Source organism: Natator depressus, chromosome 4, assembly GCF_965152275.1.
Source record: "Natator depressus isolate rNatDep1 chromosome 4, rNatDep2.hap1, whole genome shotgun sequence".
Lineage (NCBI taxonomy): Eukaryota > Metazoa > Chordata > Testudines > Cheloniidae > Natator > Natator depressus.
The window spans coordinates 7,105,659-7,125,939 of record NC_134237.1 but is presented as its reverse complement, the minus strand read 5'-3'; the positions used below and the strand labels follow the sequence as shown (position 1 = coordinate 7,125,939).

The window sequence follows — 20,281 nt, the reverse complement described above, 5'->3', positions numbered from 1 at the left end:
GAAATCCTGGTCCTAATGAAATCAATGGGAGCTTTGCCGTTAAGTTGCCTGATTTCAGACACTGGGCCAAATTCAAAGCTGGGGTAAACAAGTACAACTCCATTTATGTCAATGTAGTTGTCCACTTTTACACTGGGACCCATTTGGCTGTATCAAAGTAATAGCTCATCTATCAACACCGGGTCAGATTCTGCCCGCCCTCCACTAAGTGGTACCTTACTCCCTGAGCAGTTCCATTTTCTGAGTGCAACCGTTTGTGAAGTAAGGGATCTCTCAAAGAGTGGCAGAATCTGGCCCCTGGTTTGTCCACTGTACAAACTTGGCATAGAAGCAACCTCCATTTGTGTGTAGCGGACAGGCATAGTTTGGCGCCACCTGCTGTTGTGTGTGAGAAGGGCTTCAGCTTGAGTTGCTCATCTGCTAATGCTGCATTTAACACCTTCAAGCCAGCACCTGCTGCCTTACACACCCTCTGCTACTGCTAACACCCACCATACTTCACACAGAGAGGCAGCTTTAATCTTCACACATTCATGTTGCAATATACTTGGAGTACTATCCAAACTAATGAGCAAGTGTGTAACCCTGGCCCTCCAACCTGGGGTGCCCTTAGCTGCTATAGCAGCCAGCCTGGACTGCTCACAAACAACCTCCAGTGTGAAATTCACTCCCAGCTATTTCCAAACATCAGCTGCAGCCTCACCTTGGTTAACCCAGCCAGGGTTGTACAGCAGGATGGCCCCAACACACCCTCAGTCTTAAATTTTCCCCCAGATAGGTATGTCTTGTATTGCCCAGAATACTGCCCAGGACACTGCCCAGGTCTTGTACTGGATAACACAAATTTATATTAAAAATAACAGACTTTAATAGAAATAATATGCACACAATTTGCCACCCCCAATGGAATTTTCCAGACACATCAATTTAAGCACACTGGATTAGTTTTTAAAAGTTTAACTATAAAGAGGTAGATTTAAGTTAGCATAAGTAATGAGGCATAAAAGCCAGAAATGATTACAAGAAAAGTAAACATAAGTTAAGCACCAGTTGTATTTTAACTATGTGAAAATCAGAACGTTTTCATGCTTTTAGCAGTTTTACTGGCAAAACTTCTTCGGTCAGGACCCCTTCTCATAGAAGCCAATATATAGGAAGAGAGAGAGAGAGAGAGAGAGTCCCCTTCTTGAAAAAAAAAACATTTCCAGCTGAGATCCAGGAGCCAAAGATTTTATGCTGAAGGATGTTCCCTGCTGGGTTTTTTTTTTACCTCTTTGAACTTCCATTGTTTTCTCTTCCTACTTTGTGACTCTGTTTAATGCTTAAATGCTAATTAAGCAGATCACACATTCTCTTATTTAGTACAGACCTCTTTGTCAACTTCTGTTTGAGTAGAGCTGTGGTTTGGAACATGTATTAATAACATCATACAGGGAAATTGTATAACGTCACATACAATGTTGCCACACTTATTTTATCAGGAAAATACTGACCAGTAAAACATGAGTTTTCAGATGATACCTTACAAGGCACACCTTATACAAAGATTATTACAATAGTGTGGAGGGTGCAAACACAGGGGTACATTCTGTCACATATGCAAAAGCAAAACTAAATCCATAAATCACATATGTGCATAAATTCAAATCTTGGAGAGGGACGGCCTCTGTGTACAGAATAGGTACATTGGGGTAGCAGCATGCATGTTTTCCCATATTCTAACACCTAAGTGCCCTCTCCTGGACAGATTGCCTGAAGGGAAAACATAGGTTATAGTCTGGGCCCATTCAGTCTTTGGCTTCCCTGAAGACCACGAACCAGTGCAGATCACAAGAAACCCCCGCACCTGGCAGCTCATTGGTTGAGGCCATCCATCTGTTTCACATTAGCCACCGTATAGGCATTACGTAGTACCTTTTCTTGATTACTTCATATCTGGGGTTGATTTGTGCCATCAGTCTCAAAGTTTTAGTGCATATTATCATTCCCCAATGCAACAGGACTCGACTGTGATAAAACTGTGATTCCTTAGGAGAAAAAAAAACAGTGAAATATTCATGTCAAATGATATTTAATCTCTAAAAAAGCTGAGACCTGCAAGGTCTGGTGCAGATGAAAAAACAGATTTGTGAAAGACTTTCAAGGAGCTAACGAAACTTAGAATTCCGATGCAATTTCTTTCCTCAAGCCAATTCCTCTCTAAAAGAAGAAAAAAAGAAAATCAGGGCTGGAGAAGGACAGTTAGAAACACTGTCAGTTGTTATCAAGCAGTCCTATAGGAGGATTACAACCAAACCAAAACCTGACACATAGCACGGCTGGATCCACAGATACCAAGTTAATGGGACCATGTCAGAATGGAGATGTGTGCAGAGGTGGTATGATATAGTAGACAGAGCACTGGACTGGAGTTCAGGAGATATTCCCAGCTCTACCAGTGACCTACTGGGTGACCTTGGGTAAGTCACTTCACTTCTCTGTGCCTGTGTTTCTCCTTCACCCTTTCATAGGTTGCAAAGCCAGAAGGAATCATTGTGATAATCTAGCCTGACCTCCTGCATAACACAGGCCAAAGAATTTCCCCAAAATAATTCCTAGAGCAGGTCTTTTAGAAAAATATCCAATCTTGATTTTAAAATTGACACTGGTGGAGAATCCACCAAAACCCTTGGGAAATTGTTCCAATAGTTAATTACTCTCACCGTTAAAAATTTACACCTTATTTCCAGTCTGAAAATGTCCAACTTCAACTTCCAGCCATTTCATCATGTTATACTTTTCTCTGCTTGACTGAAGAGCCCATTATCAAAAATTTGTTCCCCACGTAGGTACTTATAGAGTATAATCAAGTGACCCTTTAACTTTCTCTTTAAACTAAATAGATTGAGCTCTTTGTATCTATCACTCAAAGGCAGGTTTTCTAATCCTTCAGTCATTCTTGTGGCTCTTTTCTGAACCTTCTCCAATTTATTATCAGCCTTCCTGAATTGTGGGCACCAGAACTGGACACAGTTTTCCAGCAGTGGTTGCAAAAGTTCCAGATACAGAGGTGAAATACTCTATTCCTACCTGAGAGCTCCCTGTTTATTATGCATCAGCTATTTTGGCTGCAGCATCATACTGGGAGTTCATGTTCAACTGATTATCCATCCCCATCAACCAGGGACCAATTGTCAAAGGTATTTGGGCACCTAAAGATGCAGCGAGACATCTAGTGGGATTTTCAAAAGGTCCTGGCCCCTAACTCCTTATTGGCACCTGGACACTTGTGAAAATCCCCTAGGCATCTCCTTACATCATTAGGGGCCTAAATACCTTTGAAAATGTGGCCCTATGAGCTTTGAGTTTAGGATTGTCTGTTACTATATTTTTGTACAAGTCTGGCACAATGGGGCCCTGGTCTTAGTTGGGGCCTCTGGGTACTTTCGTCATGTAAATAATAACATAGAACCAGTATGGAAATCTGAGAATCTATAATAGCCGTCACCAATTTCTAGAACAAGAAGCAGTCCTTCTGGCGTATCAAGCTGTGACTGTAAGCAGTAATGCTGGGAATCTTGCAAGAAAGTCTTGCCTCGTGAGATTGACAGCTAATTCTACAGCCTGAAATGGTACGGATGAGCCCCCATTTTACCATTCACCTGACTAAGGGAAACACAATTTTGTCCCTACCGTTGCAAAAACATATCAAATTCCCATTGAAGTCAATGAGTTCCACTGAATTCCATTGTAGAAGGATCAGACCTTTGTAGTTAGGTGCAAGGTCCTTGTATCCTCATAACACACTAGCTTCCCATGAAAGGAATAAACATTTCAGCACAATGATGAGGCATTTTAAGTAGTAGGGGATTATTAAAGATTAACCCCTTTATTGCTCAGGGTGTCTAAGAAAAATATTAAAAACCCTGAGGCTGGTACATCAACCACTGAAAAGCTGCGTGTTCCTCTTAGTCAAAACCAACATCTCTCTTTTTCCTTGCCCTCCTGCATTCTTCATTAATCTTAAGGTGTTATGAACACCTGGTCATATGATCACAAAAGTGAAATCCAAATGCAAACTTGAAATACAATCTTTTCGAAAAATGGCAATTTTTGCATACTTCGGCTGTAATTTTAAATAAACTTAAAATGGGAGATGTTCGTTGCTGGCTCATAATGATCTCAGTAAGTTAAATATGCAGAAATAACAATGTTCCATGGAGAAGCATAAAAAGCCACTGATTACTGTTCTCAGTATATAAAAACCTTTCCCAAAGGGCCAAGAGCTGTAGGATATGTGTAGATTTAACCTTTATACAAGGCAGCAAGAAAACTGAGTGTCTTTTGCATTTCATATCTGTAACTTAAACCATTCCACATATTGATGACAAAGCAGTAGAAAAAGGATGAGACAGGTTCAAGCATCAGTATTAGGTATGGATTTCAGAGTTGTAGGTTTATTACATAGTGTGTGCATGTGTGTTGTGTGCGTGCACAATTTCCTAAGTTTGTAAAAATGCAAACTGAAAAAAAGAGAAATTTGATCCTGTGGCATCATATTGAGACCCACATGGATCATCAGCAGAGTTGGAACTTTTAGATCCATCACACACAGACTTCTGCCACTTCAGGTAATGGAGTAACTGATAGCAGTAGTAGGTTGTCAAGTATCAGAGGGGTAACCGTGTTAGTCTGGATCTGTAAAAGCGGCAAAGAGTCCTGGGGCACCTTATAGACTAACAGACGTATTGGTGCATAAGCTTTCATGGGTGAATACCCACTTCTTCAGATGCATGTAGTGGAAATTTCCAAATTTCTAACCTCGTTATCCCTAGCCTGATTCTTGCTTGCATATTTGTACCTGCCTCTGGAAAGTTCCACTACATGCATCTGAAGAAGTGGGAATTCACCCACAAAAGCTTATGCTCCAATACGACTGTTAGTCAATAAGGTGCCACAGGACTCTTTGCCGCTTTTACAGTAGTAGGTTGTTATCCTCTATGTGGACCAGCATTACAGGAGAGATGAGACACACACACTTTTCCAGTAGATTCCACAGATATTTGCTGACACACAGCAATGGTGAAACAGAAATCTTGGGGTCCATTCGAGGCTCTGGAGAGCAGAGTATTCTAGTAGTTGCAGAACATTCTGCCACTGTTCAAATGACTGTTCAAATTAGGGGCAAATGACTAAAATTGGGTGAGGAGCCCAGGGGGTGGGAAACTGGAATGGGTAGGCACAGCCAATCGTAGTGTCCCATCCCTCGATACTCCTCATCAAATTTGTCTTCCCATCCATGGGTTGGTGGGCTTCCGCCCCTCCTGCTAAAGCCACTTTCATAAGCTGCCAGGAGACTGAGCCAGAGTCTTCAGCATTAACAGATCTGACATTGTCCCTTTAATGACTCTTCAGTATCAGCTGATAGGTGACTATCTTGAACCACCTCCTCCCTCCTGCCAGTAGTCCAGGTAAACTCCAGCCCAATAACAAGGATTAATAAGTTACTACAGAGAAGCTTGATATTCAGCACAGCATTGTTATTTGGGCCACCTATAATATCTGTCATGTGTGTGTATACTGTAGTTTAGTGTGGGTAGATGTATATGCATGGTACAGTGACATTTTTTTCTAACAGCATGCGCCTTTTGTTCTCATTTTGCTTACCCGTCACTTCCTTTTAATGATTCCATTGATGCAGCTATAGCCTAATATGACATGAAAGCACAGCCAGAATGTCACCTCATCCACTACAGAGTCATAGAATCATAGAATATGAGGGTTGGAAGGGACCTCAGAAGGTCATCTAGTCCAACCCCCTGCTCAAAGCATGACCAATCCCCAACTAAATCATCCCAGCCAGGGCTCTGTCAAGCCTGACCTTAAAAACTTCTAAGGAAGCAGATTCCACCACCTCCCGAGGTAACCCATTCCAGTGCTTCACCACCTTCCTAGTGAAAAAGTTTTTCCTAATATCCAACCTAAACCTCCCCCACTGCAACTTGAAACCATTACTCCTCATTCTGTCTTCTGCTACCACTGAGAACAGTCTAGATCCATCCTCTTTGGAATGCCCTTTCAGGTAGTTGAAAGCAGCTATCAGATCCCCACTCATTCTTCTCTTCCACAGATTAAACAACCCCAGGTCCCTCAGCCTCTCCTCCTAAGTCATGTGTTCCAGTCCCCTAATCATTTTTATTGCCTTCTGCTGAATGTTTTCCAATTTTTCCACATCCTTCTTGTAGTTTGGGGCCCAAAACTGGACACAGTACTCCAGATGAGGCCTCACCAATGTCAAATAGAGGGGAATGATCACGTCCCTCAATCTGCGGGCTATGCCCCTACCTATACATCCCAAAATGCCATTGGCCTTCTTGGCAACAAGGGCACACTGTTGACTCATATCCAGCTTCTCGCCCACTGTAACCTCTAGGTCCTTTTCTACAGAACTGCTGCCGAGCCATTCGGTCCCTAGTCTGTAGCGATGCATGGGATTCTTCTGTCCTAAGTGCAGGACTCTGCACTTGTCCTTGTTGAACCTCATCAGATTTCTTTTGGCCAAATCCTCTAATTTGTCTAGGGCCCTCTGTATCCTATCCCTACCCTCCAGCATATCTACCTCTCCTTCCAGTTTATTGTCATCTGCAAACTTGCTGAGGGTGCAATCCACAGCATCCTCCAGATCATTTATGAAGGTATTGAACAAAACCGGCCCAAGGACCGACCCTTGGGGCACTCCACTTGATACCGGCTGCCAACTAGACATGGAGCCATTGATCACTAAATATTGAGCCCGACAATCTGGCCAGCTTTCTATCCACCTTTATAGTCCATTCATCCAGCCCATACCTCTTTAACTTGCTGGCAAGAATACTGTGGGAGACTGTGTCAAAAGCTTTGCTAAAGTCAAGGAACAACATGTCCACTGCTTTCCCCTCTTCCACAGAGTCAGTTATCTCATCATAGAAGGCAATTAGATTAATCAGGCATGACTTGCCCTTGGTGAATCCATGCTGACTGTTCCTGATCACTTTCCTCTCCTCTAAGTGCTTCAGAATGGATTCCTTGAGGACCTGCTCCATGATTTTTCCAGGGACTGAGGTGAGGCTGACTGGCCTGTAGTTCCCAGGATCCTCCTTCTTCCCTTTTTTAAAGATGGGCACTACATTAGCCTTTTTCCAGTCATCCAGGACCTCCCCCGATCGCCATGAGTTTTCAAAGATAATGGCCAATGGCTCTGCAATCACATCCGCCAACTCCTTTAGCACTCGCGGATGCAGCGCATCCAGCCCCATGGACTTGTGCTCGTCCAGCTTTTCTAAATAGTCCCGAACCACTTCTTTCTCCACAGAGGGTTGGTCACCTCCTCCCCATGCTGTGCTGCCCAGTGCAGCAGACTGGGAGCTGACCTTGTTCATGAAGACAGAGGTAAAAAAAGCATTGAGTACATTAGCTTTTTCCACATCCTCTCTCACTAGGTTGCCTCCCTCATTCAGTAAGGGGCCCACACTTTCCTTGACTTTCTTCTTGTTGCCAACATACCTGAAGAAACCCTTCTTGTTACTCTTAACATCTCTTGCTAGCTGCAGCTCCAGGTATGATTTGGCCTTCCTGATTTCACTCCTGCATGCCTGAGCAATATTTATATACTCATCCCTGGTCATTTGTCCAATCTTCCACTTCTTGTAAGACTCTTTTTTGTGTTTAAGATCAGCAAGGATTTCACTCTTAAGCCAAGCTGATCACCTGCCATATTTACTATTCTTTCTACACATCAGGATGGTTTGTCCCTGTAACCTCAATAGGGATTCTTTGAAATACAGCCAGCTCTCCTGGACTCCTTTCCCCTTCATGTTATTCTCCCAGGGGATCCTGCCTATCAGTTCCCTTAGAAAGTCAAAGTCTGCTTTTCTGAAGTCCAGGGTCTGCATTCTACTGCTCTCCTTTCTTCCTTGTGTCAGGATCCTGAACTCGACCATTTCATGGTCACTGCCTCCCAGGTTCCCATCCACTTTTGCTTCCCCTACTAATTCTTCCCGGTTTGTGAGCAGCAGGTCAAGAAGAGCTCTGCCCCTGGTTTGTTCCTCCAGCACTTGCACCAGGAAATTGTTCCCTACACTTTCCAAAAACTTCCTGGATTGTCAGTGCACTGCTATATTGCTCTCCCAGCAGATATCAGGGTGATTGAAGTCTCCCATGAGAACCAGGGCCTGTGAGCTAGTAACTTCCTTTAGTTGCCGGAGGAAAGCCTCGTCCACCTCATCCCCTGGTCCAGTGGTCTATAGCAGACTCCCACCACAACATCACCCTTGTTGCTCACACTTCTAAACTTAATCCAGAGACTCTCAGGTTTTTCTGCAGTTTCATACTTGAGCTCTGAGCAGTCATACTGCTCCCTTACATACAGTGCAACTCCCCCAAACTTTTCTGCCCTGCCTGTCCTTTCTGAACAGTTTATATCCATCCATGACAGTACTCCAGACATGTGAGTTACCCCAGCATGTCTCTGTTATTCCAGTCACATCATAATTCCTTGACTGTACCAGGCCTTCGATTTCTCCCTGCTTGTTTCCCAGGCTTCTTGCATTTGTGTATAGGCACTTGAGATAACTCACTGATCGTCTCTTTTTCTCAGTGTGAGGCAGGAGCCCTCCCCTCTCACACTCTTCTGCTCGTGCTTCCTCCTGGTATCCCACATCCCCACTTACCTCAGGGCTTTGGTGTCCTTCCCCCGGTGAACCTAGTTTAAAGCCCTCCTAACTAGGTTAGCAAGCCTGCTTGCGAAGATGCTCTTTCCTCTCTTCATTAGGTGGAGCCCGTCTCTGCCTAGCACTCCTCCTTCTTGGAACACCATCCCATGGTCAAAGAATCCAAAGCCTTCTCTCCGACACCAGCTGTGTAGCCATTTGTTGACTTCCACAATTTGGCGGTCTCTACCCAGACCTTTTCCTTCCACAGGGAGGATGCACAAGAACGCCACTTGCTCCTCAAACTCCTTTATTCTTCTTCTCAGAGCCACGTAGTCTGCAGTGATCCACTCAAGGTCACTCTCGGCAGTATCATTGGTGCCCATGTGGAGAAGCAGGAAGGGATAGCGATCCGAGGGCTTGATGAGTCTCGGCAGTCTCTCTGTCACATCGTGAATCCTAGCTCCTGGTAAGCAGCAGACTTCTCGGTTTTCCCGGTCGGGGCGGCAGATAGATGACTCAGTCCCCCTGAGGTGAGAGTCCCCGAGCACCACCACCCGCCTCCTTCTCTTGGGAGCGTTGGTCGTGAAACCCTCAACCCTAGGACAGTACCTCTCATGCCTTCCAATGGGCGGAGTCTCCTTCTGTTCCCTTCCCTCAGGCAGTGGAAATGGCACTGCAGAAGCATTCTTGCACTCTTCTGACCTGGCGAGGTGTTCTAATAATGGTTGGACGTTTAGCACCGGTTAGTGTTGTAGGCAAACAATTTTAAGTGTCTTTTTTTTGTCCCTGTCTGGTTTTTATTTATGTATTTATTTATTTTAGGAGACTAATGTCATTTTCTTTGAAAGAAAGAAAGAAAGAAAGAAAGAAAGAAAGAAAGAAAGAAAGAAAGAAAGAAAGAAAGAAAGAAAGAAAGAAAGAAAGAAAGAAAGAAAGAAAGAAAGAAAGAAAGAATGCAGTTAATGTTAGAACTGAAGCAGAAAAGTACGTGTCAGCCGAATTCTTTTTATGATGGCTATTACCTACATAAAACACGGCAATGTTAAAATAACGTTGAGGGGCTAATTGAAAGTGACAAAAGTGAGCAAAAATAAGATTGAGACTGTCCTTAGCTCACCCTATTGTATCTGCAAGGTCCCCGAATATCATTAATGCCGGCAATATTGACTCCTGCTATAGTTAACTTTGAATCCCAGCCTCCTTTAGTACTCCAGCATTATTTCCCTCTTGTTCAGTTGCTCATACTTTAGCAGATAAATTCTTTCAGGGCTCAAATATTACATGTTTAATCTCAGCCCAAGGGTGGTTTAAAAAAATGGGGCCAGAATTTCAAAACAGCTCAGGTCTTGTTCAGGCACTTAAAGGATATAGCCATATTTCCAATGACCTCCGTGCCCAGCAGCTCTTCTGGGTGAAAAAAATGGAAGCATATGGGCAGAATGTTCAAAAAAGCCTAAGGATTGGGTTTTTAAGGGTATTTAGGTTCCTAAAGATGCCGACAGGCATCCAGTGACATTTTTTAAAGCATCTAGCCACCTAACTCCCATTTGTGACTCTCACTAGGTGCCTATCTGCATCTTTAAACATCTAAATACCTTCAAAATCTGGTCCTAAGTGACTTGGGTTCACAAGTTCTTTGACTTTTAATGAGACTTCCGGATGAGATATTGCATAGAGTTTATGGGACTTAGCAATAGAATTGGGTGACATTTTTTGACTGAAACTTTTTTTCGGTTTAAAAATGCAGATTTGTGGCCATCGAAACATTTCACAAATTTGTGTTGATTTGGACAAATTGTTTGGGTTTAAAAAAAAAACAAATTAAGATTAAAAACATTGAGAAAGTTGATGTCGCATGTTGACATTTTTTAAACGAAACGTTTAAATTTGTCAGTTTGAAGCTTTTTATTTCAAAATTTCCTTTAATTTTATTTTAATTTTAAAACATTCAAAAGTGCTCAAAATCAAAACAAAATCTTCATCTTGGGTCAAACAAAATGTTTCATTTGACCCACAACGACCCTTTTTATTTTAAATTTTAAGTCACCCATTGAAAAAAAATAAACATTTTCAGTTCAACCTGATCTTGTTTTTTGAATTTCCAATGAACTGTACAATCCATTATTTGCCCAACTCTACTTAACAGCACAAGTCCCACTGAAAGTCAGTGAGTCTTCTGCTTTTATCGCACCTGTGTGCTTTATAAAATCCCTCCTAATTATGGCCAAGTGTCATTTTGAACCTCCAGTGGCAAGATTTGGATGTCCTGTTAAAGAAGCCCACATCTAAAAATATCTAGGCCTAGTTATCCATGTCCATTAAATACAAATCCAGGAAGATGCAGCTCAATCCCAACATAACACAAGTCTAGGTTGGATATTAGGAAAAACTTTTTCACTAGGAGGGTGGTGAAACACTGGAATGCGTTACCTAGGGAGGTGGTGGAAATCTCCTTCCTTAGATATTTTTAAGGTCAGGCTTGACAAAGCCCTGGCTGGGATGATTTAGTTGGGGATTGGTCCTGCTTTGAGCAGGGGGTTGGACTAGATGACCTCCTGAAGTCCCTTCCAACCCTGATATTCTATGATTCTATGATTCGATGACTGTCCAGTTCCAGTGGGACATTACAAATGACAATCATAGCCCTAAGTAAATGTCAGGAGATTTCATTTCCAGCTGCAATTGGGGAAATCAGCTGTGTAGAAATATGGCTGATATTTTTAATTGCAAACAACATAACAAGCCCCACCCATTTTACATTTTCTTGCCACTTTAATTACAATAACTTAGGGAACATAGATTGCACAGCTGGACAATGCTGATTGCTTCTGTAAGTCATTTCAGGTTACAAATATATTCCATAATAGCTAATTACACTAATAAAGTACATAAGTTCATAAAAGCCAATGTTATCAGTCACTAAAAGAATTAAATTCCTACTTGTTAGCAGCCAATGCTGGTGCCGTGGGAGGAATCAGATGCTGAGAGCAGCAAACCCAAGCCAAATGAGGATCAACTTGCCATTTAAAAACAATTCCTCCAATTTTTGACCCACCAACCCTCCCCTCTGGAATCCCAACTCAGAACCATTTCTTTTTCCTTACTGCCCACCTCCGTCTTGCCTGCTCTCTGTGCTCTTTCTCTGTTCCCCCACCTCTATTTTTGCTTATTAATATCCAGTCAGCTCTGATTTGCTGGCCATGAGATATTATTGACCTTCCTGCTGACACCAGCGTTGCCACCTACCGAAGAGGTCAGAGATATCCAGGACCTTGCAGCTCAGCATCCCAGTGGAGAGGAAATTCATAGAATCATAGAATCATAGAATATCAGGGTTGGAAGGGACCTCAGGAGGTCATCTAGTCCAACCCCCTGCTCAAAGCAGGACCAACCCCCAATTAAATCATCCCAGCCAGGGCTTTGTCAAGCCTCATCTTAAAAACTTCTAAGGAAGGAGATTCCACCACCTCCCTAGGTAATGCATTCCAGTGTTTCACCACCCTCGTCGTGAAAAAGTTTTTCCTAATATCCAACCTAAACCTCCCCCACTGCAACTTGAGACCATTACTCCTTGTTCTGTCATCTGCTACCACTGAGAACAGTCTAGAGCCATCCTCTTTGGAACCCCCTTTCAGGTAGTTGAAAGCAGCTGTCAAATCCCCCCTCATTCTTCTCTTCCGTAGACTAAACATCCCCAGTTCCCTCATGATGCACTCTACTTCGCAGAGCCATTTATTCACCCCTGGAGCATCTAGCCAGCTCCTCTGGCCTTTGAGGGTATTTAGGGGAGGCAAACTAGGGCTCCTCCCACCCCCTGTCCCTCTCTTCTCCCTCCATCTCTACTTGCTTTCAGTGGGGGCCTCACGTGAGCTGCCCCTGCTCCCTCCCCACAGCTGGAGTCACAGTCTGGGCAGGTCCAAGCAGGGAGTAAGGGAGGCTTTCTTCTTCCTCCTTTTTTCTCCCCGTCCCTGCACTGCATGGCTTAGTGGAACACATGTGGGAAGGGTACGTGGACCCAGGGAGTATTAACTGTTCCACGGATCCCTTTCTCAGAGTTCTGGGGACAGCTACAGTCACATCCCTTGGCGAGTTGTGCTACCAGGGAATCAGGACGGGTTGATGTGACCGTGGCCAGGTGTAGAGGAATGAGGTGTCCACACAGGATGTGCTCAGTTGGGGTTCATGCCTGGGGATCCATGAAACATGGGGGCAGGCCCCATGGCAAGCCCTGTCTTCTCGATGGCCTGCTGTGAGACAATCTCTGGGTGGAAATGCCGGGGGAGATGTCCATGGAAAATGTCCCTTTAAGTGGCTGCACTAACCATTGGTGGGGAGGGACAATGATCTGGTTCTATGTCACCAAGTCATTTCCGACACTTCAAGCGGACAATGTTATTCTCCATGAACGAGACAATGAAATATTGGCTACCCCTGAATATTTAAAACCTTGAGCTTTAAATAGTCAATTAGGGCAGATGTGCCTGGGTGAGTGCTGTGCTTCAAAGCATTCTTCGCACTAGTTCTGTGCTTCCAGTAGGAACAGTTGGTCCAATATCTAGCCTAAGATGCAGTGCGCTATTGTTTTTCTTTAAGAGAATATGTAGCCAGAGGTTTATACTTCTAAAATACACTCCGCTGAATACTTAACCTTGAACTTCAACTCAAAATTTGTTTCATTTTACTGTTATTTTGATGGGAACATAGTTAGGTCATAGAAATTATCCTACTGGATCAGACTCAGGGTCTGTCCAGGCCACAATCCTGCCTCTGGCTGTATGTACACTACAAAGCCTACTTATAGTGCCTCGTGTAGATAGACTCATAGATTTTAAGGCCAGAAGGGACCATGGTGATCATCTAGCCTGACCTCCTGCACATTGCAGGCCACAGAACCTGAGGTGCCCACTCCTGTAAGAGGTCCATAACCTCTGACTGAGTTACTGAAGTCCTCAAATCATGATTTAAAGGGCTTCACGGTACAGAGAATCTACCCTTTACACTAATTTAAACATTCAAGTGACCCATGCCCCATGCTCAGAGATGCATCATATACCAACAGAAGTCTTTCTGTTGTTGTAGGAGCCCACCTTCCTGAACAATGTTAGCAAGGCCGAAAGAAGTCCTCTTCTGTTTCCATAGCTGTGGCTACGCCGGGATTTTTCCACACCCGGGCTGACGCAGCTATGCAAATAGAAGTTTTACGTGTTGACCAAGGGCCAGATGCTCAAAAGGAGTTAGGCGCCTAAGTCACTATTTTAGGTGCTGGAGTCCCAGTTTTGGCTCCACCATGATGCACAAAACTCTGGTTTAACCCCTGTAGGTGCCTAAATTAATTCATCACTCCATTTTTCTGAGTACAAATTCCCTAGGTGCCTCTGTTTCTGCCTCTGGGTGTGTGTATGCTGCCTTCCTGTGAATGTCCAGATAACTATCTCCCACCTAAGTCACAGGACAATTCCCAAAGCAGTGGAAGATAGGCATTTGGCTACCTAAGTCATGTGCAGGGTCTGCTCTAGTAGACGTGTTCAGAGACCGCCTACCGAAACAGCTCCTATTCAAAACCCAACTGGAGGAGCAGGACGTGGAGGAGGTCGTGTCCGCTGTATAACATTAACCCAGTGGTTAGCACTCTGGGATGTGGGTGACCCAGGTGAAATCCCCCCCACCCTGCCAGAAGGAGTGAATGAATTTGAACAGGGCTCTCCCATCTCTGAGGTGAATGCTCGAACCACTGAGATAAAAATTATCATTTGGCCATCTCTTCCTCCTCTTCCAGCAGTTTCTTTCTAAAATCACATATGGCGCCTAGCTCTAAAGAGGTTACCGGGTTCAGCTTCCCAAGCCAAGAGAGGCACTTCCCTATAGCCCAGAATAAGGTGTCTATCTATCGGAAAGGGGCAGGGCTTAGCACTCACCCATCTGGTCAGCCTCTCCCATTGGTTAGCTTACACAATGCCCTACCTAGGCTGCTAGCTTTTGTGAATGGCTGTCTATGGCACTTATCTCTCTCCATTCATTGTACAGGCACCTCACTCTGGCTTTGCAAATCAGAGGGATTTTCCAGATGCCTAAAAGTTAGGCAATGTAATGCTCAGTATCACAACACCTAAATCTTCCTGAGCATTCAGCCCACAGCCTCTGACAGTGGCCAGTCCCAGATGCTTCGGGGAAGATATAAGAAACCTTCTAGTCAGCAGCTGTGAGATGATCTGCCCCTGGTAAAGTCTCTCCCTCATCCCAATAGTTAAAGACTAAAACATCAGGTTTTATATCCCTTCAGATATATGGAGGCTGGATTTTTGGAAGTGCTCAGCTCCCTCTAGGCCAGCACTGAGCACTCTGAAAATCCCACCCTTTGTCTAGGGGTCTTAACTGGCCCTTTGTTTTGGGGGCATTTTTTTACTTCATATGCCAATAACTATTATGCTGAGCAACCGTCAGTGAGCAGCTGCACTGTTTCCATACGAATAAAGCTCTCGCTCTCTCTTTCCCCTTGCTATTCTGTTGCCAGTTGAATCAAGCCCTGCTTTGAAATCAGGGGAGTACATGCCATTAATCAAGGAGCCTGGATGTTCTGCCTGAGCAACGCTTCAATTCACCATAGCCTGGGCTCTGAGGGAGAGATGCCTTTGTGGTGTTCCTCCCTCCACTCCCCCCGAGTTGGTTCATACCATCTCTGCAAAGAGGGGAAGTGGAAAGAACACCCCAGGAGGTTTTAGACTTCTAACTCCCAGTGGCAGAGACCTACTCAGATAGTTCTCACCCTAGCACTCAAATAAACTCATGAGGCATAATTTCTTTGCCACTCCAGTTTTCCCACCAGTGGAAGTTCGACTGGCTTTGCAGGAGCTATTTCTGAGTAATGCCGGTGCACGAGAAAGATTCATACCGCTCTCTGTAACGTGGCCTGATCTGCGCCCACTTTAAGGTGTTTTACACTGCCATAACAGTGTAGAGGATCTTAGTGTAGCTGAGAGTCAGGCCCTCAGATTCGGGGCCAGATTTTCCAGCGCTCAGTCCCCATTTAGGCACCTAAAAGATGTGGGCCGATTTTCAAAAGACTTCATGTTCCATTGAAAACAATGGAAGCTACCGGCTGCTGAATTCTTTGGGAAATTTGGCCCTCTCTCTTTTTCTGCCACAGTTCCTCCTGTCTTTTACTTTACATTTTTGGTTAAATTAACCATCATTTTAGCAGCTATTTCTTCTACCAAAAATCAGTTTAAAAATTACGGTATTTCCCTTCAACCTTGGAACTTTCAGATTGCCAGGGCTTTTTAACAGTAAAGGCCATTCTCTTAGTCTTACTTTGTGACATCAAGTTGTCCAGATGGCATCTTCCTAGTTTGTTGTTAATTATTCTTTTGCATTACATTGAAAACAGGCACCTGCTTTACTTGATATATTCTTCTTTGTGGTTACAGCTGACCACACAATGCATGGCAAATGGTTTATCTCACAATGCCAGTGTCAGCTTACGGAAATTCTTGGGCAGGGCATGATTGTCTCAGATTTGAATGATCTGCCAATTTTTTTGATGCTGTAGGATTAGTCCACATAGCATCCTATGTGAATAATCAGTGTCGGAGCCATGTTGATTAGGTGGAAATGGTTGTAAGTCACATGAGTGGGGGTTTTTTTTGTTCCCTGATTGAACGAATATTCCAGCATGTCCAGTGCAAACATCCACTTGCTTCTGTGTACTATTATTTATCCATGAATCCTTACAGCTCTTTTGGACATATGTTTGTTGCCAGCATTCATGCCAGTAAACACTGACCGCAGTTAGAATATCTTTACATTTCATTGACATTTTCCTTTAAATCTCTGTGGGCACATTAGAAATAAAGCCATTTGATGCGGTGCAGTTTGGTTAGCAAGAAATTTCACATTTAATTTTAAAGCTTTCTAAGACTGGCCAAAGAAACTGAAGTCTCATATGGATTTGTTTAAGGAAATTCAGGGATAAACAGTTTGTAATTCAATAAATATTTTGACCAGAGGTCATTTTCTCCACAACTTCACTTCACCAAGAGGAAATTTTTATTCAGGAAACTGCTTAAAAATGAAAGAGTTTTCCAAGAACCCTTTTAAAAATATTTCATCTATATTAACTGCGTTAGGGCAAGAAATAAGCTGGTGGCAACTGGCAAATTCACCCTCTTATACACCAAACAATTACTGAAGTATGAAAAGCATACACAGAAAATCACATTCCCTAAAGCTAGGTAAGATATTAGATTTGGCCACTTATAAGTAAGCCATCAACTAGCTTCTGGCTATACCATTTGGGAGTTATGCTATCTTCCAAGATTAAATTTACATTTTTCTTAATGCAGTATGATGTGTTCAATTTAAATCAAGATGTGCTTGATAAAAATGATGCCCCTACTTAGTGACACAAATATTTAATGGGTTGCAAGATTTTATTTTGAGTGTTTTAAATGTAAAGACAGTGAAGAATGTCTTTCATTTTTTAAGGCTACAAATTCTTCACCATGGTAATAAGAAAATCAGATCATTGCAAATCTCTCAAACTGATGGCTCAGGCTCTACATCTGTCTGTTGTGGGGTTTTGTTAAAAAGCTGGGTTTTTTTTTTTAAGTTTAAATTCAGCAGAGATACAGCAGAGAATATAAGCATGGACTTAACCAAGAAAATGGGACCTGATCCAAAGAAAATGGTAATCTTTCTATTGAGATCAATGGCCATTTCATCAAGCCCATGAAATCCATAAGCATGTGCTTAAGCGCTTTGCTGGATCAGGGCCTTAACTGGGAGTTGTCACCGATCACCACCATTCCAGATGAGGCCCTGTGACAGGAACGTGGGACTCCTGTAGATCCCTTTCCCTATTCTCAGCTCTTTTTCACCTATTCAATAAAAAATGCTCAGAGGCAATCTTTGAATTCCCACATCCCTGGGACTGCTTCAGTCCCCAGGGTAAGCTAGCGCAGCCCTGCGTGTGCACAAAGCAGTGCTGCGGGGCTGTAACATCAGCTCTACGTGATGGGTCTTAAACAATGGTTGTTTCAACCCTTTCTCTCATCCTGGGGTTCAAACTAAAATGTCCCCCATCCTATTCCCTTCCAAGGGTAGGAAGTAAGAAACTGACCCCCTGTAGACTGCCTAGAGTATTGGTGCTATTATTTCTCAATTCAGTGAACAGACCAAACTTCATATATATGCTTAAACGTACTGGGCACTTTGTCCATGTGATCACAAAGCCATTCAGTGGCCCACAGCAAAACACATAGCAGAGCCAAATGAGACTGAAAGGGAAACATGAGATGGCCCAGGAATCACTGGATGAAATTCTAGGGTCTGTGTTAAGCAAGAGATCAGATTAGATGATCACTGTGGTCCCCAGTGACTTTAAAATATAGGAAAAATGATCCATCTTTCTCTTTCCTCTCGCTGGAATATGGCACCTGTTAATTTTTTGCACTCAAACAGGGTAGGCTCAGAACTCTTCTATTTTGTGTCTAGGATGAAATCAAAAGCAATCTTTGCTCTTTTTTAAAAAAAATTACACATTCCATCCAAAGTTTTTGGGGCGATGTGCCTGGCTGCCATCTGCTAGTGTTGGATAGAAAGGGTAGGAGGAATAAATATTTTATCATGAATTCAATTAATGGCTTTTTAGACAGATGAGAAATGAAATCTCGTTATAAAGCTATGAAACACAGCAGATGTAGAAGGTAATGAGCAAGCCCTTGCACTTAAGGGACTGCAGTTCAATTCCATTATCTGCCAATCAGGTCACTAATCACCGAACAAAGCTCCTAGAACTGGGAAAGAAAGGCAGTCCAAAAAAAAAAAGTGATTGCCCTTTAAATTAAAAGTAGGCAAAACAAGTATGTGAAGCTGGTAAGTGGCCATGGAGTTGACAGCTCATCTAAGAGAAGAGACGAGATTCCAAGAGCTTCTTTGAAGGAATAATACAGGATTACAAACACATCAAAGGCACAACCTGTCAGAAAGGAGAGCACCAAGATAACCAAAAATAGTCTCAGAAGTTCATTTTTCTAAAAACAGCCATGAAATAACCTAACCTAATATATGTGGCAGGCAGTTAGTTGAGCACATTCGCAACAGAAAGACTTCCATAACATGAAAGTAGGAAAGAGAAGGCTGGATCTCAACTGGTTGAGTCATTGTTGCCCCATGGCCTTTAGTGGGACTGCGTTGATCTGAAGATCTGGTCCAGACAGTGTAGTAATATCCTGCCCATTACTTTCTGATAAGCAAAAAGATCATGTATTACATGTGGGAAACATGCCTTCTTATACATGGACTGTATATGGAAAACACCAAAACTCACACACTTCTAGTATATATGAAAAAAACACAGTCACGTATATGTACTGCACATGGAAATTTACACTCACATACATGAAATGTATATAGAAAATATGCACTCATTCACAGGCATGTATTGCATATGAAAAGAAGGCACTCAAATACGTGTAGTGTTTATGAAAAACATACATTATTTCTGTAGATGACAAAGGTGTGATCAGCTGATCTGCACCCCAAAAGGCTCTCCAGCAGCAGCATGCCTTTAGCTTGTGCATTTTCGATTCAGTATCACTTCCACGCAGCAATCTTTCCCAGCGGCATCCCCTCCCACACTCAAGTACTAGGTTTCGTTTTTCAGCAGACCTCACCTTTCCCATATGCAAGCCTCAAAGCAATTGGGGCATGGGATAGAGAGAAAGCTTGTATTGTTATTGATCTCAAAGGCCCAAAGAGTTAAAGGTGTTTATAAACTCTTTCCCAGTCCTACATTAAACAGGGACAGATAGGTTTGGGGTTATTTTTGAACAGAGCCCTCAGTTTTACTCGGTTACTTGGCAAACACTCCAAAACGTCCATTCAAATGGAAAGTTTATTGGTTAAACACAAAAGAGAAGAAGAAATTAAAACAAATGTCTATACTGAAATTGTGGTTGAGTGATTATGCAGGATGGACTTAGTCAGACCTTATCAAAATGTCTCTCCTTTTGGAGTCAAAATATCAGAGTCTCTTATATTCAGAACAACTTTCTTTGAGGAGAAGGAAATGTTAATTTTTCTCTCAGTCCTGATGTCACTTATCCTGTTCTGAATAAACGAAGAGACACAAGAGGGAGGAGAGACAGGACAGAAAAGATAGGTGAAATACAGCTTTTGTTGATGTTTTTGGAAGACTGGATCACTTGTTAGTTGCAAGTGGATGCTTTAGTTGGCAAGTCAACCACAACACCTAGTGTTTGGACCCTGGTTTGTTACAATTTGATCGAGTCTGTCATCTGGTTGGAACCTTTCTCCTCAGACAAGGCCAGTTTGGATGAATGGCCGGGGTAGGGACCGTCAAATCGTGGAAGTCAATGAATGGCTATGCAGGTGGTGTCGGAGAGAAGGCTTTGGATTCTTTGACCATGGGATGGTGTTCCATGAAGGAGGAGTGCTGGGCAGAGAAGGGCTCCACCTAACGAAGAGAGGGAAGAGCATCTTTGCGAGCAGGCTGGCTAACCTAGTGAGGAGGGCTTTAAACTAGGTTCACCGGGGGAAGGAGACCAAAGCCCTGAGGTAAGTGGGCAAGCAGGATAACGGGAGGAAGCACAGGC

General features: G+C 43.2%; 1 long non-coding RNA gene across 1 annotated transcript in view; it reads right to left on the bottom strand.

The window, feature by feature from the left end:
• Positions 1-1,785: 1,785 nt before the first annotated feature.
• LOC141985716 (uncharacterized) overlaps positions 1,786-20,281 on the bottom strand; it is a 61,137-nt gene continuing 42,641 nt past the window's right edge. Inside the window, exon 3 of the long non-coding RNA XR_012638999.1 lies at positions 1,786-2,027. This is a non-coding gene — a long non-coding RNA (uncharacterized LOC141985716). The remainder of the gene's footprint in view (positions 2,028-20,281) is intronic.